We start from the raw sequence: 25,277 nt of genomic DNA on the forward strand, positions 1-25,277 counted from the left end.
AAAGCAGCATTGCTGCAATTATTGATGAGGTTCGCTTATCAATAATTTAGTCATACATTTTACTAGCCTGTAGGATTGATGATGGAGCTTTGCACTGAATCCTCACACAACAATCCTCTTCTTGGCTGCAGGCTGTTGCCCCCCCCCCCACCAAGGTCTTTCTGATTTTGCCGTCTCTACCTTTATTTCTCTCGACGTTTTTTCTTGCTTTCCCCCCCCGATTCGATTTCTTTGTCATCTCCCTCTCTCTCTTTGCATCTTCATCCCACCAACATCTTCTCACCTGTCATCGATGCATGCGCTCCTGCGTGCGTTTTTCAACAGGTGGCGGGCGTCTGACTGGATGGGAATGCAGACCGGATTTATGCTGCAGGAGCTGGAATTCAGAGCGTGGGGATCGATGACCCTGAGTCCACATCCCTCATCAGCGGAGCCCCGAGAAGTAAAGTGTGTGTAAATCAGTTGATGAGTAAACCCTATCCGCATTCTCTCGCTGATGTGCATTGCTATCTGCAGCGTGGAGCAGAAGATCAAACGATAAGACGAGCTCAGGAGGAGAACTTGTCAGCAAAGAGCCAAAGTGTTAATTACTTATCGATCCAATTTGGCAGATGACTCCCCTAAAAATGGAGTGTACAGCTCAAAGAGAGAGAGAGAGAGAGAGAGGAGACTTTGACTCCCGTTCCTGCCTGACTAAATGTTTACTACCGAGCCCCATCTTCTGAGCCTCGGCCGCCTCCTTATCGCGTCACAGATATCTGGCTCCTCTCGTCTCTCTCTTTCACTGGCATTCCGCATCACCTGCTTTTATTCTCTCCTTCACATCTAATCTATGTCCTCTCACTTCTTCTCCACACGGCGTTCTCTGTGGGCTCGTCGGCGAATCAGCGTCTGTCAGCGCTCCTTATGTGGTAGAGTTTGTGCCTTAAATCTTCCTGTCCTCTTCTCCGTCCTTGTTGCCTCACCACGACACCTTTTTACTCTCTCGTCTCCCCATCCTCTCTCAGTTTATGTCTCTCTTTCTTGCCCGTTCGTTTTGCCTTTCATTCTTCGACCCATCTCCCGCTGCCTCCAAGCAATGACTTTCCACTATTAAGGCTGGATAAAGAAACGCCCCGCTGCGACTGCTGCCATACGATTCCTCCTTTCCTGTCTTCTGCCCAGCAGCTGAGACCCGTTTTCAGGAATGCTGTCTATATAACATGAGCTCTGACAGTCCGGATTAATAACCGTGCAAGCTGGAGCCTAAGTAGTGATCATTTATCTTTCTCAAGCAAACCAATGCATGCTCAAAAAATATCCGAGGCAAGGAGTTTATTCCATTCCTGCGATTCATGCTTCTAACTTAGCATGTTTTGCTCATTGTGCACGTGCTGTATTTCTCATACAGCTGCACACAGACCTACAGCAGAAGAAGCCTGAGGCTGCCCTGGAAAGCCTTTTGACCTGTGTTTAATGCTTCTGCTGCAGACAGTGCAGAGGAAAAGAAAGGCATGAAAAGTTTTTATAAAATGTATGTGACTTTAAAAACAAATGTCGGGGCTGAATCAACACAGCAGAAATTAAAGGCGAGGTCACCGATGCTTTAAGTAGGTTTAATAAACACTTTTTATGTCACTAGTATTTCTATTCCTTTTTAAAAGTTTGTCATATTGACATATATATGACTCCAAAAACCATAATAACTAACTGCCCCCCCCCTACATTGTCTAACTCGACTCTCCTAGTTAAGCACTGTTCTGGCAATCTCATTGCTTATTCATATTTTCTCATCTCCCTGGGTTCTTGGAATGTCCGTCTCTCTGGCTTGAACACTTTTTTGGAAACACCCTGTTGAAAAGGGCCCATCATGTTCAAAACACTGCAGGGCAGAACCTAACGAGGGCTCATGAATGTGCATATCTCCAGCCCGGGCCACATTCAACTCGTTTTGCATCTGTAATAGCACACCTTTAAAAGCGCTCTTACTTCTGTGCAATGCAATAGAAGATATTGCACCACTAAAACTAATTGACTTCTAGCCCCACCCATAATGACTCCATATACTTGTAGATCTCAGCAGGTAAGTCCATCCCAAGACCCAAGACAACTTGTTTCATGTTCTATACACTATGTTCAAGAGTCGTCCATTATGCCGTCGTAGGCTTAGACCGCTGGCATTTAAATAGTTAAAATTACATAGTTTATGCCTATGTCAAGTAGTTTTTAAAAGTTTTCAGAACCAGCTTAGCATCTTGGCGCCATTGCTGCAGTCTATGAGCTTTCACAGTTCACTGAGGGCTGCAGACGTCTCACCATGCACAACAGCAGAGCTGTCGATAGCCTCTGCCGCGTGCCATTCAACAGTCACATATCAATTTTAGATGAACTGTCTGGCTGGAGACTTTGCCTGCTGGACATGTTGGAAATGCGGTCCTGTCTGAAAGTCAAGATGATTAAAAGTGAAATCCACACATTTTCAAATGAATGAATGAACAACTTACATTTTCATAACCGCTTTCCCAAAACCTCTGACAAAAAGAGCAACCCCCCCCCCCCCCCAAACAGAGAGCATCTGAACGTCCAAAGACTGTGAGGTTGATTGACTGCCTTTTGAGTATTGACTTCTCTTGACAGGGCTCTGTGACACCAGCTTAACTTCCTGACCTCAGACTAAAACCTCCATATCCTGGTCTTCTGAATCTCATATCCAGCGGCTCGCTCATTTCTCACTCTCTCTCTTTCTCACTCTCTCCTTCCGAATAGAAGTTGAAATGAATCTAAATTAATGAATATCATTACAGCCTCTTAGAAAAGCCGTATAACTAACCCTTTTCAGCGATATCTCTGTCTGCACATGGGTCTTATACCGAAACCTCTCTGAGTGCTGCAGATAGAAGGAGCTAACTGCTGTTAGCTTTTCTTCCCTTTCAGCAGGGGAGCGAGGCATGCCATAATGGGTTTTGTGCTTAACGAGGGCAGCCTAATGCCTGACGACATATTTTTACTGCCGATACGAGCGTACAGTCTGATCACTTTTAGGCAACATGACAAATCCAGTGAATAGCAATTTATATTGTTTTAAAAGGAGCTTGATATTCTGTTTTTTTTGTCCCCCCTACGGGCATAGATAAATTATAAATTAAATGTCCTTTCATTGAAAATTTTATTGCCACTTGTTTTCCTGTTGAGTATTAAGCGGCTATGTGTTCTTAAAAAAAAAGACAAGAAAAAACTCAATTAGCAAAAATTGGCCAAAATTCAAGTCCTGAAAACCTTTCAGAAAGTTGAGGATGATGAATATTTCATGCTTTATAACACAAAGTTGTCCAATTCTGTCCTCAAAATGTAAATCACAAACTATATTCACTTTGGATTTATAAACAAATTGGCTCCATCATGTTTAGGTGCTATAGCTTGGTCTTTTTTCAGGGTGTCAGGATTTACTACTAAACAAACATGAATCCGTCGGTTCTGACCCGGAGCGAAGCTCAAGGCCTTTTATTCATGAGCCAAGGTGTTTCATGATCCAGAGACTTTTTTTCATCGGCTCCCAAATGGATGGAGGTCACAGATATTTGGCAAATTACATTAAAATTATACTCTCTTTTTCAAAACGCCATTTATTGAGAGAACGAATGAGTGAATTTGGATTGAGCAAATGTTCAGGTTTAAATTATTTCAGGAAACAACAACAACAACAACTATCTTTAGACACACTCATTCCACAGTCCAGAGATCTTCCATCAGCATCGATGATGTTATCTGAGTTCTGAATCTCAGCACAGATGTGTTGGTGAATTGGAGATTCTGCTCCAATCTGCTTCGCTGCTGTTAGTTTTAGATGCAGGACTGACTTTAAGTAAACTTAATCTTACCTATTAAGGTTTATTAGTTTAAAAAATCTGGGGTGAAACTTCTTAAACTTTTACAGCTCTCTTTTTCGACAGTGATCAACTTCTGTTACCATGCCAACGCGACTCCTCTGCTCTGATTTCAATCAGAGTCAAATGTATTGTTGGAGCCTGATATAAGGGTATAAAGGCGCTTTCATAATTAAGTTAGCTAACAATAAGATGTATTAATATTAACATAATCGACTCTATAGTCACGCAGGGAAGCAGACGCCGGTGAACTTTAGATGTTTCTTTTCCTTTACGTGCATGAATAATTGGACTTGTGTTGTGTGTGTGTGTGTGTGTGTGTTGTCCCTTCATTCCTTCTAATCAATGCTCCCCTGCCTGCGCCTCAGCTGTCTTGTAATTGCATCGCAGTCTGCAACGTCTGACTGTTTAAAAGATCAAACGCTGTTTCAATCCTCTCACAGGGCAGAGATCTAAGAAGAGGCAGCCGTCGCTATAGAAGGTCACTTGCTGTGATGCCACACAATAGATTTTCTTTTGTCCTGATGCCTTCCTTCCTTTCTTCCTTTCCCTTCTGTTCTGCGTCTTACTTTCATGTATGGGAAATGAGGCAGTGAAATGTCACCGGCACTCAGAGGTAATTATTGAGCAGAGGACAGCGGGTGACGTCGGTCGAGGAGGTGAGACTACAGCAGGCCGGCAAGCAGACAAGAAAGGAAGGAAAAAAGACCCCAATTATTATTATTCATTCATTCATTTGGTCATTTCCTTATGGCTTCTTCCGAAAATCCAGAATCTCCAGGTGAGCGGCTGGTTACACCCTGGACAAGCCGCCAGTTAACTGCAGGGGGTACATATAGATAGACATGAATTCACGCAGAAATGGGGAGAACATCACATAAAGTGAGGCCCCAAGTCGGATTTGAACCAGTGACCTTTCTATGAGGCAACAGCACTACCCACTGCGCCACTGTGTGTTCAAAAAGCTGTCTGGCAGTAGGAAAAGTAATCTGCCTTGCTCGTATGTGTTTTTCTCTCGCTTATAATTCATGCCTTTAAATGCGGTGTGAAAATGAGATGCAACTTTACGTGGCTGCTAATTCAAACCAGCTCAACACAAGCGGAAAGCGATTATAGTGCAGGAAACAAAAAGACAAACTTAAGTCCATTTAAGAAATGAGAGGCATGCGCGTTTAATCTACTGCATATTTCATGTCTCTTTGTGTCTGTTTAGGTATTTATGTGGCGCTTGATGCAGTAACATGCTGCTCTGGTGCAGAAGTTCTAGCAATCGCGAGTGCTAATCATTTTTAGCACGTAATAAACTCAGGATTTGTTGACTGCAGAAAGCAACACAATAAAAGGCGTATTCACACACATGCACAGTCGCACAGCCGCCGTGCCCACACGTGCAACTCCAACGGCTCACATGTCTTCTTCTTCCCACACTAAAATGTCAGGAGTTATATGTGCAAACACAAAAACAGTTCAGCCACAACGGGACCGGATTGATTTGTGTTTGTAGCTTTGCGCTATGAATAAGACTTTATTTTGCTTACATAATTCTAAAGTAGCAGCACGACTTCTACTTTGGGCCAAAAGGTGATGCTAAGCTGTCCGTGATGTATGCGACTGTCATTCCTGGACTTCAGCTACAGCTAATCTGTAATCCTTGAAGAGAACTTTAAGCGGGTCGATTAGAATAAATGTAACAATTTCTTTCCAAACATAAATGCTTGGGATTGATGATTGGCATCAGGAGGCCTGCCAGGATAGTTGTGGTTCTAGGTTCTAGAGCAGAGCGGCCAGTACCGTGCCCTGGGGCGCTCCGGTGCTGCTGATCAACAATCTGTCGTACCAATCGGCTTTGAGCTGAACATTTTACTGCCTGTTTAAATGGAAGGGGAATTCTGTGCTCTCTGCCACAATGTGGGCCTGATGCAATAACGCAGACGATCGCTATCTGCGCTTTGTGTTACAACATCTGGGTGAATACCCTGTTCTCATTACTTCACAGGTATATTTACAAAAGTCTTCACAATAAGTAATCTCCCTGTACACATTCGGGTTTTGGCAGCTCGCCTCGTTCGTGTCAGATTGTGTGTTATTTTGACTTCCTATTATTCACTTCTCCGCACACACACCCGCCCCGCTTATCTGACTTGCTGCTGTTATTTCTGTGCACGCCTTTCCTGTTCTTTCTTCAGTCAATAGTAAGTGAAGCAGAAATGTGTTTAGCGGCATGATGCTGGATGTACTCCAATAATGGGTGAGCGCCCACATACGCCTCCGACCGAGGTTCAAGCGGCTCCTCATCTTGACATGCAGAATGTCCACCTGCACGGATACCAAGGAGCTTCCGGGTCCTGTTCCGTGACTGTCAAACAAAAATCACCAAAAAGAGATTTCACATTCAAAATGTGTCCCTGAATTCAGAGCATCATTTCAAAATTAGACATTAAGTCATGAGATTTTTGTTGCTGTAAAAAAAATTTTTGATCACAAAGGACACTATAATAAAAAAAAAAAAAAAAAATGCTGCTGTCACTTTTGCCGTTTAGGTAATTTTTGTTCAATTTTTGCATTTTTTTGTTCTTCCCTGGAATATATTAACTAAGCTTCATTGAATTGCTCAAAAACAAATTCAAAGGCTGTGCCGGCATAACACAAGTCTCACCAGTCTCGAGTCTCTTCCAACCAAGAGAACATTTGGACTCAAGTGTCTCACGGAGGCAGGATTCGGTAACTGCCTCGTTACGAGGAGAATAAGGGATAACGGATGAGTCGCTCTGCTCAATGAAAGTGCAATGCGCTTGTCAGTGGCTAAATGATGGACAAAGTGGAAGAGAAACATGTTGATCTAGACTCTAGAGGGTTACGAATGCTGAGGGTCGAGAGGAGAGTTGAAGGAAACGTTAGCGCCAGCAGCTCCCATCCCCCAGAGGCCCTTTGATGTGTCTATCTATAGATATACTCCTCATGCCACTTAAACCCAGTTAAACCCAGTTAAATGCCACAATTATCGCTCGAGCATTTAAATTGGTCTCTGATCCATCATGCTTTTCAAGCATGTGTTTGCCTTTTGGAAAGCATAAAAAGAAACCGTCTTCTGTTGAGTCCACGAATCAGAGGTGACACTAACAGCCAGCCGTTTCTATGCGACCCACACACACACACACCCACACACAAACACATGTATCTACACGCACAAAAAAACCCGCCCAAAAGTCATGTGGACGATAACCGAGCAGCAGGGGGACGAGACCACAGCAAGCTGCTGGGTTCTACTCTCAGATCATTCATCCCTCTGGATCATCTGCTGTACCACGCCTGCTTTACAGGACGCCGTGCACAACCTGCTCTCTGTTACACACACACACAAAGGAAAGTCCAGCCTCCACTCCATCTGGAGTGCTGGAGTGTTGTTTTGCGGTCCTTGGATTGTTTTTGGAAAGCTAGATTTATGTTTCCTGGTTAGCCCGGCTTTACTCAGGAGCCTGTTATTTAGTTGTAATATCATGTGTAATAGCAGAGCCCCCCCCGTCCCCTGATGGCCAAAGGCAGACAAATGCTGATTAATGAGAGCAAGTCTATCCCTTTATTTGTCTTCATCATAGCATTTCTCTGTGCTGTCACAGTGCAGAGATACATGAGTCGCCAGGCTATCCCGTGGGTTAACAGCGCCGCACTCCAGGCCATTATTACCTGCAGGCTGGGAGTAGAAGACAAATTAATGTGCACAGAATGAGGGGAAAGCATGAATAAAATATTATGTAAACGCTGTTTATGCAGATTTACACCCACACATGACAGTAGGACACACGGCCATTGTTACGCAGTCGATGACATGCCTGTCGCTGCTGCTTCTCACAGACAGCTAAGTAACCATTCGTGTATCGCGCGAGTATTCGTGTTAGCGGAATCCCGAAGCTGCACGCATTTTATCATTTCTAGCTTACCTGTCCCGAGGCTGACAATTAACTGAACAGGAACAGAAGGTGTCAGTAAAAGACAGCAATACGGAAAGAAAGGGAAGCGGAGGAAAGACGAGAAACAGAAAGCAAGGAGGCAGGACAACCTGGATGAAAGGGAAGACTACCAGCGAGAGAGGAAGAGATGGGCAAGAGGGTAAGCGGGGAACCCAATCTGAGAGTTAATGTGGCTCCTCAGCACCGCGGCAAAATCAATTTGACTGAGGCTGCTTCTGCTCTGACGGAGAGGCAGGGAAGATGGAGTGAGGGAGGGAAGAAGGGAGAGGTGATGGAGAGTAGGGCGGCTGGACAAGGATGGAACTGTGGAGTCAATAAAAGTGTGGCGGTAAAATGAAAGAAAATGGATGGAGGGGATGAGAGGAAGAGGAGGAGGAGGTCATGGTGGGGCCAGCAGCCACAGAGGATGTAGAGGTATAACAGATGGGTGCGTCTACCTGGTCTTTACCTGTGGATACAAATAGAGGGTGGCAGTAAAATGTTACCCGTGTACCAGAGCAAGAAAGCAGGCAGCATAACTCAAGTTACAGAAAGAGTTACAGAAAGACCTGGGAATGTTACCAGGAACACATGATTGATGACATTAACAGGGAATGTTGGGAATGTTACAGGAACAGATGATTGATGACATTAACAGGGAATGTTGGGAATGTTACAGGAACAGATGATTGATGACATTAACAGGGAATGTTGGGAATGTTACAGGAACAGATGATTGATGACATTAACAGGGAATATTGGGAATGTTACAGGAACAGATGATTGATGACATTAACAGGGAATATTGGGAATGTTACAGGAACAGATGATTTTGGTGATTCTGGATCGCTTTAAAATGTTCTTAAACATTGCAATAATGGGGGGGGGGGTCACTGTCTCACAGCTGAGCTTCAACCGGATCTCCAAGTGCTTTTCTAGTTAATATTATTATATAAACACAATGTCGAGTTTGGCAGTAAAACTCATTTCCTCTTCGGTGGTTTTTGGAAACAATAGAGCTGACTGCCAAGACAATGAATTTACTGGAGTCTCAGCAAGTGCCGGCTTGGTTTGGGTCCAGTTATTCTTCATATAGTGCCTTTGGTTTTGCTTGAGAAGGACTGTGATCAATGTAGCATTCAGGGCAAGGCTAATAGAGCCGCTTCCACGGGATGGGCGCGGCTCTGGCTTCGTTCTGGGGGGGGGGGCTTTGGGGGAGTCTCATACCCATTGAGGTTTAAGTACAGGGGGTTTATTTGTACATGTGTTTCTGGCAGAAATTGTGATCAACACAGACTAAATTTGGGCTACGATTAATGAGAGAGAAGCCAACAAGCTTTGAGCATCGTCACCCGGGATGTGGAGCGACAGGAAATCCTCCAAAGCCGGCAGCTGGAATAACAAACTTCTGTTTAAGCTATTTCCTGTGCAACCATTAAGATCAACCGGGCTCTCCACCCAGCCCAGCTCGAGTTCTGTATTTTCCTTTTACCCAACAACAAATCACTTCATAATAACAAACATTTAATTTCATTTAAAAATGGATCACAGCACCAGATTGGGATCGAGTGGACGAGAGCTAGCACAAGATAGCCTTGTTTCTCAAAGCGTTGCGTAATGGGACATTGTAATTCTGAAGGACGAGGCGTTAGCAAAGACTGGAAGGACTGTGGGCTCGAGACAAATAGTTCTGGGGCTGATACAATGGATTGTGGGGGCAGGAAACACAGCGACCCGTCAGCGAGGCTCCTGAGCAGCTTGCTGCGGCCTGACTCCAGGTTATCTTTGGAACCTCCCGGAGTGACTCGGGGCAAGATTGAGTGACTAGGGCAGGTGTCCGGGTGTCCGTGTTGCTGCCAGGCCGATCCATACGGACCAGGATCGGGGGGGGGGATAATCAGAGGCCGGATGACTTTTAGCTGAGGCATCAGGAAAGATGGGTATCTATCTATCTATTTATATTTCTATCTATTATATAAAATAAGTTAACCAACAAAACAGAACTTATTCTTCTCTCCTGCTGTTTATCAACAATAGTCAGATGAGGAGTAAGGAGTACATTTACAGCCACTAGTTGCACCCATTTAAAAGTGTGTGTGTGTGTGTGTGTGTGTGTGCTCAGTATGCTACCATATCCTTATTGTATCATGAAGGCTGCCACCTCCAGAATGGAACTCCTTATTTTCTCATTGCTGCTGACAGCCACAGCCGAGAGGCTGCTATTTTTAAAAAGGAGTGGGTGACTGTGTGAGCTAATAAATGAAGTCTCTCTCTCTCTCTCACACACACACACACACACACACGAATGCAAGCAAACCCGATTTGCATTAAAACATAGATACGCTAACTTAATGTCAGTCTAACCACATGCAGGCTCACAAAAGCACCCTTGACATCTGCATGCTCGCACACCTTTATGCAACAAAGATCCGCCCACATACACACACACTGTATTTCCATATCTGTATTGCGCCCCTGGATGGAACAACCTTCATTTAGAGCCATCTCTGAATAGCGTTGCCGTCTGACTCCGGCCTGGAGCTGCAGATCCTCCCTGATCTAATGCAGCGGAAGATGCGACCTCATCTGTCTAACATTGCTCATCTGTATAAGCAGCAAAGAGGCGGACAGGAGAGTGAACGAAAGACAAGTGACTGAGTCAAACTCTGCCATCCCTTCTGCTTCCACTCATCATTTTGATATGTTCTCCTCTATTCCCACTCATATGTCCCATTTGTTTAATTGTCCTTCCTCTTATTTTGTCCATTTTCGGTCTCCCTGCCTTCACCCCTTTCACTTTTTTTTTGTGGCTAAAATATTTAGCGTGAGTGTTTCTGTATCAAATCTCTGAAGCCTGTTTCAGTTTAAATCTCAATTTATTGCCCCTTTGCCCAGCCCATGCCATTCTCCCTCAACCACATGATTGATAGCCCACTGTAACTATAGATTAAATGGTGGGATACTGCGGTAGCCTAATTAAGGCCCCCCCCCCCCCCCACACACACACTGACATTAATCTAGCCTATGGTTATTGACCAGTGTGGTCAAATACATTTGTCACAACCTTGCAGAACGCCTCATTTATAGCCCTGCAGAGCAATTCGGCGAGGTTCAGGCAACGGAGCGTTTCGGAGAGCAAACCATTTCCCGGTTATTTATTGAAAATAATCTAGTTTTGAAGGTTTGGGATTATGCATCTCAAAATTGCACGGAGAGAGTCCAGGCGGCACAGAGCGTTGTCATGGTGACACGAGCAAATAAAGATAAGTTAAGTTGCTGACCTCGACAGAGGAGGCTAAGCTTTCGCCCATGTACACTGGTTGGTAGTGATGGGCATTCCGGCTCTTTTCAGAGATCCGGTTCTTTTGGCTCGGCTCACTAAGAAGATCCGGTTCTTTTGGCTCCCAAGTGGCTCCTCAGATTTTTCGTTGTTGTTGTTTTTGACAAAATTATTTTAATACCAAGTCATGTGCATTGTTTAACATGAGCAAACTAATGTAAAAACATACAATGTATCAAATGCTTATTAAATGTATTTATTTAAATCCTTTTTGCACTGCTAGCTACAATAAACATATTATATAATATAAAATACCAAACCAAACCAAACACATCTCACAGAGAACAAGGTCAAATCTCTGCATTTAAATCTCAAACAACACAACAAGAAAACATAAATTAAAAAGTGCAAAAGATAAAGCAGCATCAGGTAACAGTTCTACTGTTTTACTGAAGATTGGCATCAAAGGAAACCAAGTGGCTCAGCTTGGAGGGGCTGATCCTGTTTCTCCTTTCTGTTATCATCTGTCCTGTTCTGGAGAAGATTCTCTCTGAGGGGACAGATGTTGCCACGATACAGTCTCAATCTCCGTGTGTGAGACGTGGGTAGACTGAACACCTGGACTCCCACCAGCTCAGTGGGTCTGCACTTCTTTGGATAAGCGGCTCCTCAAGATACGATCTTACTTTATTTTATTTTGCCTTTGTGTCAACCGCATTAAAATGTGTCCAGATTTCTACGTTTTCTATCGCTCGTTTTTTCCTCACCCTTTCTAGCGCGTCGTTTGTCTCTGGTCTAAAGTTCTCTCTCTCCCTGCCTCCCTTTCGTTTCGTCCGCTCGCTGTGCTGCGTGTGCGTAAACACCCCCCCACCCCCTGCTCGTTGTGGACACGCACACGCCCACACACACATCTCGACCAATTACGTTAGACTTTAACAGACTTTTTTTTTTTGGGCTCACAATGACGGAAACCAGCTCTTGTCGTTCACTTCAAAGTCTGGATAGCGATCTACGGGCGGCACACACACTTTATTACAGCGCGGACACCCGACAATGTTAATTACGTGATATTATAAAAAATAAAAATATGTATATTTTTTTTTGGAAAATTTCTCACGGCACACCTGACGATCTCTCGCGGCACACCGGTTGGGAAAAGCTGAACTAGAGACACACACACTGGAAGCCACATTAACCCATGAACCAAAATCCACACGCAATAATAACTCTCACACCCAAAATCAGTGTCTCTCCAGCATCATCACAAAGTGCAGAGGCGAAGAACGACTGATCCAACACAGCTGCCGAGGACCAAACAACAAACCTCAAATTCTTGTAAAAAAAAAAAAACTACACGCTGCACCCCTTGGTTTTGAACCCAGGACCTTCCGGCCGGGAGTCAAGCGTGCTACCCACTGCACCACCGAGAACGCAGTGTGATGTCACATAAGGAAAAAGCACAGCTCCAGTGCAACACGCCGTGGTCTGAAATAGCACCTCATCATCTGACAAGTATGACTTTGTTAATGCCTCGAGTTTCCTACCCCGCACTGTGGGGTGGTTGGTATTGCTACCAACCACCGTGTCGGAGGCCCCGGGTTCGAGTCCCGCTGTGGGAGTGGGGTAGAGCGGGGGTAGCAGGGTAGGCCTGGGGCCTTGCCTGGGCGGAGTGAACTGGACCGGTCCACTTCACTCCGCCCAGGCGTGCCCTGGGCCTACCCTGCTACCCCCTCTCTATCCCATTCCCGTGGTGGGATTTGAAGCCGGGGCACTTTGAACTTTTCAACATTGCTACCAACTATTCCCCCACCCCCGTGCACACACCGACGCACGCACTCATACACTACGGACAATTTGGAGTAACCGATTCCCCTAAATTGCATGTTTTTGGAGGTGGGCGGAAGCAGGAGAACCCCGACGCAGACACGATTTGAACCCAGTACCATCCGGCTGTGAGGCCAGCACAAACCCGACCAGCTGATAACCAGTCATTAACAAATTCTCAACACCAATGATGATATCACAGACAATCTGAATGTAAATATACATACTTTAATCTCATGTCCACAAACAACCAACAACAAACCCAACTGCAGACACAAATTGTATTGATCCAAATATAGACATTTTGCCAGCTGAAATATATTACATTTTAAAAAGGTCCAAATATTTTAGATCTCCAGTACTCACACAATACTGCCGTAGCACTCATTCAGTACTGCCCCAGTACTAATAGAGCACTACGATAGAGTATTGATGTTAACAAACCTCTTGAAAATATAAGCTGCCCGTTATGGGCTTTTCTTCCGAGCAGATCAGATCAGCAATACGAAGAAAATGTACATTTATATTTCTATCCATCTGGTTCACGTTTCACATCTAACACTGTAAAAAATAAAACAGCAAATACACTGCAAAAAAAAACCATGTGTTCATTTGGCCTTTGGTTTGCTGACAGGATGTGATGTCACAGACCACACATCCAAGCCTCGTTGTATCAGAAAGTCTTCGAGAACACCGAGTCGCTCCACCAGCATCACATCCACGTCAGACTCGTCCCCATGAGGGACGCTGCCATTGCACTGACGGAGAGATGCTTTCCGCTTCCTGGGGACCATGGTAACAGGAAGTCCCGCCCCTGAAGTCGACAAACATTTTGAAAAAAGAAGTGTGAAGAACAAGATGATGAAAAGAGAAGTGCTACCTCTATGTAGTAATAATGAATACAACTGCGTAGTTAGAAATAAAATACAAAATAACACGAAGGAGGGACATAAATAAGGAGACTACCGTCGCTTTATCATGCTCTCAATACATTTCCCAACCCACCTTGCAGTCCCTTCCTTTTCCGGGGCTGAGTGAAGTCAGGAAACTTCTGAAGGACAACAAAAAGGCAGCGAGTTCCCTCGCTCAGCTGGTCTGCGTGGAAACAGAAGTTCTCAAACGGACTTTCCATCCATCAAAACAAACCCGTTTCAGACGCGCCGCCATCGGCCTCATCGTCAGCCGAAGGCCGAGCTGGATGCGGCGTCGCCGTCGCCGCCCCCAAGCCCTGCCGCCTGCCATCGCTGTCCTTCAGGGTCAGAGGTCGACTCAGCATTTTTGAGGACTGTGAGAGAGACAGAATAACATCTAATGACAAAAACAACAACAAAAAGAGTTCTGGGCCTCCAGCCGAGGAAGGTTGAAGTCACCTGAAAGTTGTTTGTGCCATTTGTTCCACGCACGCGCACGCACACACACGCACGCACGCACACACACACACACGCACGCACGCTTAAAGAGGAGTTAAAGAAGCCATTTCTGGAGAAACCATCTCTGAACAGAGGAGGAGGATTAAGACACCGTATATTATTATTGTAGAATCTTCCTAACACCAAATCTGTGTACGTAACAAGTGTAAAATCTTTTTAGCCTGAATATCTGTCTCGTAATTGCACTTCCGGTTAGATGCTAAACTGCATTTCATTACCCCCCCCCCAGCCACACCTGGGCGCAGCTCAACAAAAGAGCTCACCTGAGGGTGTCTAATTTCTCTCGCGGCTCAGAATCCCATAAACATTCCTACAAGTTAATTCATCGTCATTTGACGAACAGGAGTTCCTTTTTTTTTTGGCCTTATTACTTTCTCACATCGGTCTTTTTTATGTGACATGAAACAAAGGGACACTCACAGAAAACGAGCGGTATTTAGGATCGGCGTGAGAACAAAACAGAAAAAAGGGATTTGGAGAAAATACAAAAGCTGCTCGAGCTAGCTGCGCCTAGCTACCGTTAGCATATTATATTGCGCGTGAATCGGTTAAAATGTCATAAATCGGGAAATTCATTTTACCTTTTCAAAGCCTTCGGATTCGTTTGGTCTCCTTTAACTCCTCTTATCTCATTTTAAGCGCTTTCCACGCTAGAAAATGACAAACCTGGCCGTGCGGTCCGGTGCAAGACGCACTTCTGACGTCACTAATGTCCGGCGTTAAATAGCGGAAGTCACAATCACAATGATGGAACTTCCGCTGAAAGTTTCAAAATAAAAGTGTTAGTCTAGCGCAGTGTTTCCCAACCTTTTTTGAGCCGCGGCACATTTTTTACATTTACAAAATCCTGCGGCACACCCCCAACCAAAATGACACAAAATTACACTCTAACAGTACATATTAGATTAGATGGCCTTTATTATAATACATATAATTAATAATATAGTTTTTTTTTATGTATTTATACTTAGTGGGAAACCTGGGGCTGTTTCGATGAACACAAAATGAAGACACACACGAAGCTCTTCCTCATCAGCTCTCAGTCTCTCTCTGCTTGTAGTTTTTATCGCCGTCGAGCTTGAGAAGCTCAGCTCACACAGATATGTGGTTGAAAATGGGAGCAATGTTAGAATAGCTTTGTTGGCTAGAACGGGGAACTCCTTGGCAACAGATAACCAGAAACTGTCCAAAGGAAGATCAGCAAAGTTTAGCTTTAAACCACCATCTTGTTTCAGTTCAGTGTAGTGATGGGAATTCCAGCTCTTTTAAGAGAGCCGGTTCTTTTGGCTCCCAAGTGGCTCCTCAGATTTTTTTGTTGTTGACAAAATTAATTTAATACCAAATCATGTGCAGTGTAAAATTAGCTACTAATGTAAAAACATGCAATATATCAAATGTTTATTAAATGTCTTTATTTAAATCCTCTTTGCACTGCTAGCTACAATAAACATATTATATAATATAAAATACAAAACCAAACCAAACACACAGCTCACAGAGAACAAGGTCAAATCTCTGCATGTAAATCTCTAAAAACACAACAAGAAAACAAATAAATTAAAAAGTGCAAAAGATAAAGCAGCATCAGGTAACAGTTCTACTGTTTTACTGAAGAATGGCATCAAGGAAAACCAAGTGGCTCAGCTTGGAGGGGCTGATCCTTCTGTTATCATCTGTCCTGTTTTGGAGATTCTCTCTGAGGGGACAGTCTCCGTGTGTGAGACGTGGGTAGACTGAACACTTGGGGGGCTGCACTACTTTGGATAAGCGGCTCCTCAAGATACGATCTTACTTTATTTTATTTTGCCTTTGTGTCAACCGCGTTAAAATGTGTCCAGATTTTACTACGTTTTCCATCACTCCTTTTTTCTCTTCCCATTTCTAGCGCGTCGTTTGTCTCTGGTCTAAAGTTCTCTCTCTCCCTGCCTCCTTCCGTTTCGTCCGCTCGCTGTGCTGCATGTGCGTAACCCCCCCTCGGCTCTCCCCCCGCTCCCCCCCCCTCCCGGCTCTCCGTTCGTTGTGGACACACACACGCCCACACACACATCTTGACCAATCACGTTAAACTTTTAACAGAAAAATCTTTTTGGCTTCCAATCGGCTCCCAATGACGGGAACCGGCTCTTGTCCGTTCACTTCAAAGAGCCGGTTCTTAGAACCGGATCGGTCGCGACCGACACATCACTACTGGTTGGCAGGCTGGTCACCAGGAGCAGGTCAGGGAAGAACATTACATTTTGATTGGGAATATTTTTTAGTATCGTCGTACAGCTAGATTTTTTTTCTTTTTTACATTCTCCTTAATTACAGGTGATCTAATTCTCACAAAACTCTGAGGGTGGGCGGTGCAACAGTCAGGAAGTTAGCGAGGGAGCCAGGGCGTCGTTTGTCTCAATTAGCTATGACAGCTTTTGCTTTTCCGGCGTCCGCGTCAATTAGCTGGTTTCACAACATCGCTCGCACGGACACAGCGTGTGTGTGCGTGTGTGTGTCACCTGCATCGTTTCAGAACTAACACGGCTGCTGTGTGTGCACAGCGACACACACATTTAAGCCCAAACTAGTAGAGGCATCGTCTGGGATTAGCTCGAGACACCAAGTCTATCCTGCCGTCGCCTCATCCTTACCTCTAATATGCTGCGTGTTTATCGGCGCACATTAACGGCACCGGGAGAGGAAGAGTGCGATTACCACAAGCATCTCCGGAGCCAACGACTAACGGGTCGAGTCAGACAACGTAATGTTCTCTCGCCAACAGCGTTTTCACACTTCTCAAAAAAGTGCCGTCTAACGGGACAAGATGCTCGGTGTTAATCTCTGCTCGGTTGCCATAAACACCAAAAAGAAAACACATCTTGTTTTTTAAGGGAAAGTGTAATAAATAAATAAATGGAAACACAAACATCAAAGTGATGTGGCTCGACAGACTTCGGGGAATTGACAAGAGGGAGTTTCCACTGAGCAACAGGAGTTCACGAACATTCCTGCACAGGCTTTGAACGGAAGTGATCGATCCTCGTGCTGGCAATGCGTGTGTGCACAATGCTGGCCCAGGACTCAAGGACATGCTCATTGCACGATGTAGAGTCACCGTTAAGGACGGAGAAATGAAGGCCTATGTCGGAGCATCTCTGTCTCACTTTGACACTGCATCGCTCCCTCCTCCTCCTCCATCGCCCTGCTCTCTGTTTCCATCCCTTCTCTTCCTTTATGTCTGTTTTCCTGCTCTCGCTAGTCGTGGGGGGGCAGTGTTCCCTTTTGTTATGTCGGCCATCCTACTTAATTCGCTCCCTAGATGTTACCATGGAAACTACAAGACACTACATCACCTCAAGAAGAAGTTTCTGGGAGTGCTTGTGTGTGAACGTGTGACTGTTTGTGTGTGTGTGTGTGTGTGTGCGTGGGTGCAGCTCGATGTCAAAATGCTGATACTGGATTTCAATTTTACTGACACGGCGCTGCGTATATAGAGGGATGCCTAACCACATCCCCAAAACTGATACACGCACACTCACACGTGCACGCACGCACACACACTCTCAAACAGCGGCAGTTGTTAGTGTCAGGATGCTGAGTAACAGGGGGATGGAGATTATGAAGTGTAAGGGGGTTACAATGACGAAGGAGGAGACAGGACTATCCTCGATCTGGAAACAGTTACCATGGTAACAGAGGTATAGTAGAGATGGTTATAAGAAAAGATGTTTTAGTGTCATTATATTGTGTTGAGCATACACACAGCTAATGCTCATGCGCTTGTTATACAAACAGCGACAGAACAAATGCACATTGTTCATGCAAGCAAATTAAAAAATCCACAGCAACAATGAGAGACTGTCAAGTTTCTGTTTTTTCATGGATCTGTTTACGGACATTGAGGAGGATAGTAAAATGATTTTAATGGAAAGAAGAAAAGAAAGAAATCTGAGCCGGAAACTTTTCTCCTTTTCTCATAAGAAGTTGGTTTTAAGAGAGACAGGTCAACAGAAGTCCCTCTCGACGTACACAAAAAAATGAATTTTGCTGGATTTTGAAATTAATTCAGGACCATTTTATACTTTAAAATGTGATTTTAATTAGAGTTTCCTTTGCGTGTCAAAAATGATCTCTCTGCGCCAAAATCAAATCAAGATATTTCAGTTCAGCAGTCCTTTGGAAATTACCATCAAATCTTGCTAATAAAATCTAAAATTATTTTAAAAAAAACACATTGTATACATGCTCAATTTTTAAATGCGTAATTTCCCTCTTCTTGGGAATATGTATTTATCACCATGGAAACACAAAAAATAAAATGACCCAACTCTGAAATGTGTTTAATGTCTCTGACACAGTCGAAACAAACACTTCAAGTGGTTGAATATTTTGCAAGAAAATCAGAAAAAAATTATATATATATAAAAAAAATACAGAAGTGAAAAAGTGAAAAAATATTTCATGAGTTATATCCCAGAGAAAATTTTGACATTTCCCTGCATGCACATCCACTTAGAATGATAGGCTGTGCTAATCCTTAAAAGTGTAAAAGTGTGTGGCTCTGCTGATTACAAAGACAGTGTTGTGACTGCAGACCTGACTTCAGATCAGTCAGGCGGAGCTCTTTTTTCAGTGCAATGGAGCGTGGTATTAAATGCAGACCCTGGATCAGCAGGTAGGACTCGTGATGTGCTCCAGGCTCCCGCTGAACTGTACTGGCTCAATGAGAAGGAGCAGGTGATGATTGCAAAGGAGAGAGAATGTTCATTACTTGTCCCCCCCCCCCCCCCCCCCCTAAATAATCAACACCAAGAGGAACCCCTACCCTTAAAAGAAATGGAGAGAGAGTCTGTGATGTCACTTTGTGCGACGGGGATCTTTGAAGTCTGCAGTTTGGTTCACTGCTCACTGACCTCTTAGCAGTTGTTAAAAAGTCCGAAAATGTTAGTTTTGAAGGTGGTGTGAGGAGCAGGAGATGGGACAGACAAGGCGAATGAAGGGAAGCACACACTCAAACACCTTGGAGCGATCAATTCGCCGAGAATGCATGTTTTTGGAAGAAACTGGGTAATCCAGAGAAACTCCACGCAGACATGGGGAGAACATACAAACTCTGCTCAGATAGGAGTCGAACCCAGAACCTCCTTGCTGCGGAGCGACAGCGCTACCCACTGTGCCGCCGTGCTGCCAGGATTGACTGACTAATTCTTGAACATTGTGAGTTTGTATGTTCTCCCCGTGTCTGTGTGGGTTCTCTCCGGGTTCTCCCCGTGTCTGAGTGGGCTCTCTCCGGGTTCTCCGTCTTCCTCCCACCTCCAAAAACATGCAATATAGGTGTGAAGTACTTTAAATATTTGTCTCATGATGTATCTTAAGCCAATGCATTTGATGTTTGATGTTAAGCCATGGGGACTTGATCTTTCGGCATCCTCAGAGGATTGAACACACGACTGACTGCGACAAAAGACAAACGTCCAATGAGGTTAGCGCCGAAGAGATTTGTCTGGTTTGAAGGGGCAAATTTGAAGCGCTATGCTTTTTCCAGACTGCTCAAAACCACGGCAGATCCAAAGCAGTCCAATGCGCAGACACGTTTGTGGGATTTATGGGACAAAGCCTTTTTGATTGGGTGAACTCTGTTGCCAGGTGGGGGCTCCGATGGTTGGTTGGTTGGGTGGACAGCAGCGTCTCAAGAGACTGCTCAATACAACAAGGTTTCTGAGTGGTTTCTGTTGTGGACAGAAGTCAGGACCGTGCAGCAGCAAGATTTTAGTTGAATCAGCTTCAAATAATAAAGCACAGTCGTCCCATAATGAGAAACCCAAGAGACTACCAGGGTGCTGGCCGGTGCTCACCTTATCCTTATTGAGACCGAATGCAAATACTTGATAAGGCCAGAATCTCCCAAACAATGGGAGCACATGAAAGACCCCATCCCCAAGGTGGATGTGCGCCCTCCTAAAATTGGGGGAGACCATGTTCATTCATTTGTTCCTATTCTGCATTAGTCTAATGGGAAGATGTTTGAGCCGCATCGGCAGGACTGTTGTTTTCACCGTTCACTCGCTGCAACAAGGCGGACATGATTTGTGAGACGAGCTTACGAGCTCTTTGCTATTTTAAGAACATACAAGACCGGAAATGAAAGCCCATATGCTCGCTTCCTCCCGACAGAAGAGAAGATTCATAATTAATGAGCGGGTTTGAGTGTGCATGTGTGTCAACACAGTTGTGCCTGTGTGAGGATATATTAAGCTTTTCCATCGCTTATACAGCGAGATCAACGTGCAGCTGAAACGTCCTCCTGCTCTCTAACTCCATCTACTACTACTGTACTTTCGGCTTGTCCTGTCTCCACTTGACCCTGTCCTTCGCATCGTCCTCCCCAACACCAGCCACTCAAATGTCCTCCCTCACTACCCCCATGTATCTTCTCCTGGGTTGACCTCTAGCCCTGTTCCCTGGCAGCTCCATCCTCAGCATCCTTCTACCGATATAGTCCCCGTCTCTCATCTGGACATGTCCAAACCATTGAAGTCTGTCCTCTCTGTCCTCTGTCCTTTCTGACCTTATCTCCAAAACGTCTAACCTTCAATGTCCCTCTTATTGCCTCATTTCCAACCAGGTCACTCCCAAGGAGAACCTCAGCATCTTCCTCTCCTCCACTTCTAGCTCCGCCTCCTGTTTTTTCCTCAAATGCAAAACCCCAAAACAAAAAAGTTTAGGTGGAAAACCTGGAGCCTTCTGTCTAATTTGTAGAAAAGGTGTCTGTATGTGTGCGCAATTATTGTCTTTAATGGTTTGTGGCTGAGAGCTTGAAGGCATATCCTGCTGTTGGTAAATTACCCAAAGCAACATTGTGTGTGTGTGTGTGTGTGTCTGGGAGCAGCTGGAGGGAAAGTCGGAAAGGTGAAGTCGGAGATCAGGAGACGGGAGAGACAAAGGAGTGATCATTTGGAACCTCTGGTCCTCCGTGCTGCGTCTCACTTACAATCTTAATTTATTGCTCAAATCTCCCCAATCGCCAATTTTCATTTCTGCCTGTCCTTTTTCCTTTCGTCTTTTTCTAAAGAATGTTGTTCTTTTCTCCAGTCTTTGGCTGCTTCATCCCCCCCACCCCCCTCCTTATATTACCCATCCTAATGACAGTCGGTCTTCACCGTGAGCAGCACTGATGGCAGTAAGAGCCCATCTTTATATTTAGATCTAATTAAAGATCATTATAATTTATCAGCAGAGAGGCGACCGAGCCGTGATGGCGTCTGAGGAAAGGGCATGGCGGCGAGAGGGAGCAAGCGACAGATGCAGAGAGTAAGAGAGAGAAGGAGCGTAGAAGGGGGGGGGACACAGGAACAAGAATTGGGTGTTGCAGTCATCAACAAAGTTGGACACATCCTCTTGTTCCATAACTACCCGCTCGAAAACCCAATTATAAAAATGCGACCCAGACACATTACAATGTCTGCGAGCCTTGTACAGGCAGAAACAAGCAAAACGGAAACGTGGATAAAGTATCAAATAACGGCAGACATCTAGAACTACGCCGCTAACGCTGTTAGCACAGAGGATGCGGACTGTTTGTGTTGTATTAAAAAGCAACTGAACTATGCTGGGTGATGCTGCGGCCTCAGAGCAAGAAGGCCCAGGGTTCAAATTAAGCCGAGGTGGTACCAGCCAAACTCGTTCCTTTATCAGTTCTAATTATTCTGTCGGCCTGTTGGCTTCTCCGCCTTATCAATACTGGCTCGTAGCTATATTGAGTTTATCACAGCCATAGCCAGCTCTCTTTTCCCCTTTTTAATCTGAAACAGAATATATTTAGAAAAAATCCCCCCCAAAAAACAATTGGTAAAATTGGAAATACAATAAGCAAAAATAAAGACAACACAAATAATGCATTGAGTAAACCTGTGGAATCCCAAATCGCACCCGCAGTCTCACGTTGACTAAAGAAATAGAAGGGTTGTCGCCTGCTGTGTTGTCTCTCGTCCTGCTTTTACATCTATTTATCTATCTACATATATATAGATCTATAGCGAAGTTGGACACGCTAGTGTCTCTACTTTTCTCTTGATGAGACCCTAAGTACTTTAATTTCCTAAGATGAATGCATCTCATTGCAGACGGTTGCATTTATTCCAACTCCACTCATTCTTTCTGCTGTCGCGATGAAAAGCTGAGCTCGGGTTTTTCCTCTACCTGTGACTTCTTACCAAATAGGAAATTGTTTCCCCGAGAGACACTCCTTGTTGATAAATCACTTGCAACCAGGATTGTCATATCCATCGGAGCATGGCCACTCAGCCAATTAGAGTATAACAGTGTTGAAAATGACTAGACTCCGATTTGCAAGCGTCTGTGGAGAGCTGCACTACTGTATCTCAAACTGTGGGTGTGTAATTGGATTTACTAATATGTCAAACAATCTTTAAAGGCGTGCTGAGATTTGAGAATGAATGCACGCGAGCCTGGAAACGTGCACGCTGAGCGATGTGTCGGCTGCGCCGCTGCCGGAGGCGGACAGGTACATGCGTGAGAAGGAACTCGTATTGATCACGCAGACGGGGACTGAGACGCTTGACACGTTTGTGCAAATAGTTTAACCCATATTAATGTCCTCGCTTTGTAAAACCACTTGATTGGATGCTTATTTGCATAAATAGATCAACCTTTGCTCCTCTTCTTCACCAAGGTGAGACAAAGACACGCAGATGGACATTTCCCTTTTGTCGCTTGCCTGAGATCGATCAGCTTGTTTCGCTGCGCACTGCGTAGTTAAGTCAATGTGGGGAAATGTTAGAAATCAAAGTGCTGACGGCGGGATGGCGCCGAGGTCACAGTGTTCATCTTCCTCGGGCGCTTCATGGTCGAGAGCTTGACATCGCACGTTTTGTCACCCTAAGAATTTATTAGCATGACTTCTGTCTATTTTTCACATCAATTGTGCTAAATTATAAAAAAAACAGATCTTACAGAGTTGCAGCACCCCTCCCCCCCACGTCTCCTCCAATCATTAAATATGGCTTCAAATGCATCCCAGCCTGACGTCTACATTTTTGCTACGTTTAGCAAAGAAACACGATGACCATTGTGTCCTCTGACACGCCGCTGCTTGTCACGTGTGTGTGTGTGTGTGTGTGAGAGAGAGACTCTTCACTCATCTGGAAGCAGCTTACTCCTCTGAGCTGCTCTGCTGGACACAATCCCAAACTAAACCAAAGCGCCCCCCCCCCCCCCCCCCCAAATCAAAATTGTCCCGTCTTCCAATCTTTCCTCTCCATCCAGTTTTGTGTCTCTTTCATTTCACCGTTCTTTCATATCACACCAGTCCTTCTTCAAAGTTAGAGCACGCACACACACACACACGCTTGTGGTTCAGCCCTGTTTATATAAGGTTAATCTGCCTTTGACAAACGCATGCCCCTTTGCTTCTTTGGGTGTCTTGGAGAAGTGCTTTGAAAAATTGAGTGGAAAGGATTAAGGTAAGACCCGGAGCTCGGACTAGCTCTTTCTATCTCCCCATGCTGAACTCCAAACACAGAAACTGATGCACATGGACTAACCCCCCCACACAACTTTCTCTTTATTCCACTGAACAAAAGTCACCCAGTGAAAACTCCACATCATACAGAGACACTTTCTGGACTGGAACCAATGTCTGGAAGGAGAATCTTGCTTCGTTCATGTGCTGCCTCGGCTTGGATCTTCGTGCTGAACGCTAATAATTTTATGTAAAAACACACAAGTAGCACTCTCCAGGGTTCGGCAAGCTTAAACCCGCTTCAGGACTTCTCCTGTTTCTACTTGCTCTTGGGTTTTCAAATGTTAAGTTTGGATACTCTTAAGAGCACAAATACAAGCGCATTAATCTAACTCCACCTCCTGATCCGGACTTTTTTCTTCGGTACCACAGCTTCAGCTTGTGGGGTCCGGTGAGTTTGATCATCATGGAACAGCTTTTCGGCTCGCCCTGCACCAATCTACCTCCATTCTGCTTTCTTTTCTTAGGTAGATTTTTTTTTAATGAATCTGTGCACATTATAAAGGATGCATACAAGACATAACTGGAATCGGCGGCGGAACATAAGAATCCAAATTACCGCTCGTAAAACCCGGCCAATCTGTCGGGGCCAAACGTATTACTTCAGTGACCTACTCTGCATTGATATTTATCTAGAATATTTATCTTTGATGACCTTCAACACACAATCTGTGTGACACAGAAAATGAATATGTGGCTGTTTTATTCCTGCATAAAAAAGAACATTTGAAACAGACTTGTCTCCGGCGAGCGCGGCGCCAAATCGCCTTTCACCCGAAACAAACCAGAGCAATATCAGAAACCCCACAGCAATGGCTGATCAGGGGATTCCAGCTGTGATCGGCTCCCCGTTTAGTCCCTCTGTGTGCAGGGATTCGCAGGGATAAGCAGAACCGGGTTGGGACTTTGAGGTTTTTTTCCGATTTATGGGCAAAAGCTTTGGTCTTTTCCCTACCGCATCCCAGATAGACCTGGAACGCGGAAGATTCCGGATTTGTGTTTGGGCTGAACGAATTGAGTCCCCTATAAACCTCGCTGCCCTGACTTCATGACAGTCCTGGCTCATAAACACAAACAGAAGCTGCACATATCCATACACTCCCATGGATGCATGCTCCCCTTTGTCTCTTTCCATGCCAGGCCTAATCCTGCCTTACCAGCTGCAGAGAGAGAGAGGACAAGAATCGCCTCCCTCCATTCAGTTCCAATTCACTTTTCAATTTCAAGGTGCTTTATTGGCATGGCTCTGCCTGAGCGATGCCAAGGCAATTAACAACAACAAACAAAAAGAGGTGCATTCAAAGCAAAAAGAAAGCAACAGCAGCATTATAATAAGACAGACCCCACAATCAGCATAATAATAACAATCGTTTCTATCATTTCAATTTGCCTTCCAACGCTGGGGGGGGGGGGGGG

At 44.8% G+C, this 25,277-nt stretch overlaps 1 long non-coding RNA gene across 1 annotated transcript; it reads right to left on the minus strand.

The window, feature by feature from the left end:
• Nucleotides 1-13,122: 13,122 nt before the first annotated feature.
• Nucleotides 13,123-15,049, minus strand: LOC137901614 (uncharacterized). The gene is made up of 3 exons (XR_011105707.1): nucleotides 14,926-15,049; nucleotides 13,920-14,199; nucleotides 13,123-13,728 (listed from the first exon to the last, which is right to left on the minus strand). It is a non-coding gene; the product is annotated as an uncharacterized lncRNA (long non-coding RNA).
• Between the last annotated feature and the right edge of the window lie 10,228 nt (nucleotides 15,050-25,277).

This window comes from Brachionichthys hirsutus, chromosome 11 (genome assembly GCF_040956055.1).
Source record: "Brachionichthys hirsutus isolate HB-005 chromosome 11, CSIRO-AGI_Bhir_v1, whole genome shotgun sequence".
NCBI classification, from domain to species: domain Eukaryota; kingdom Metazoa; phylum Chordata; class Actinopteri; order Lophiiformes; family Brachionichthyidae; genus Brachionichthys; species Brachionichthys hirsutus.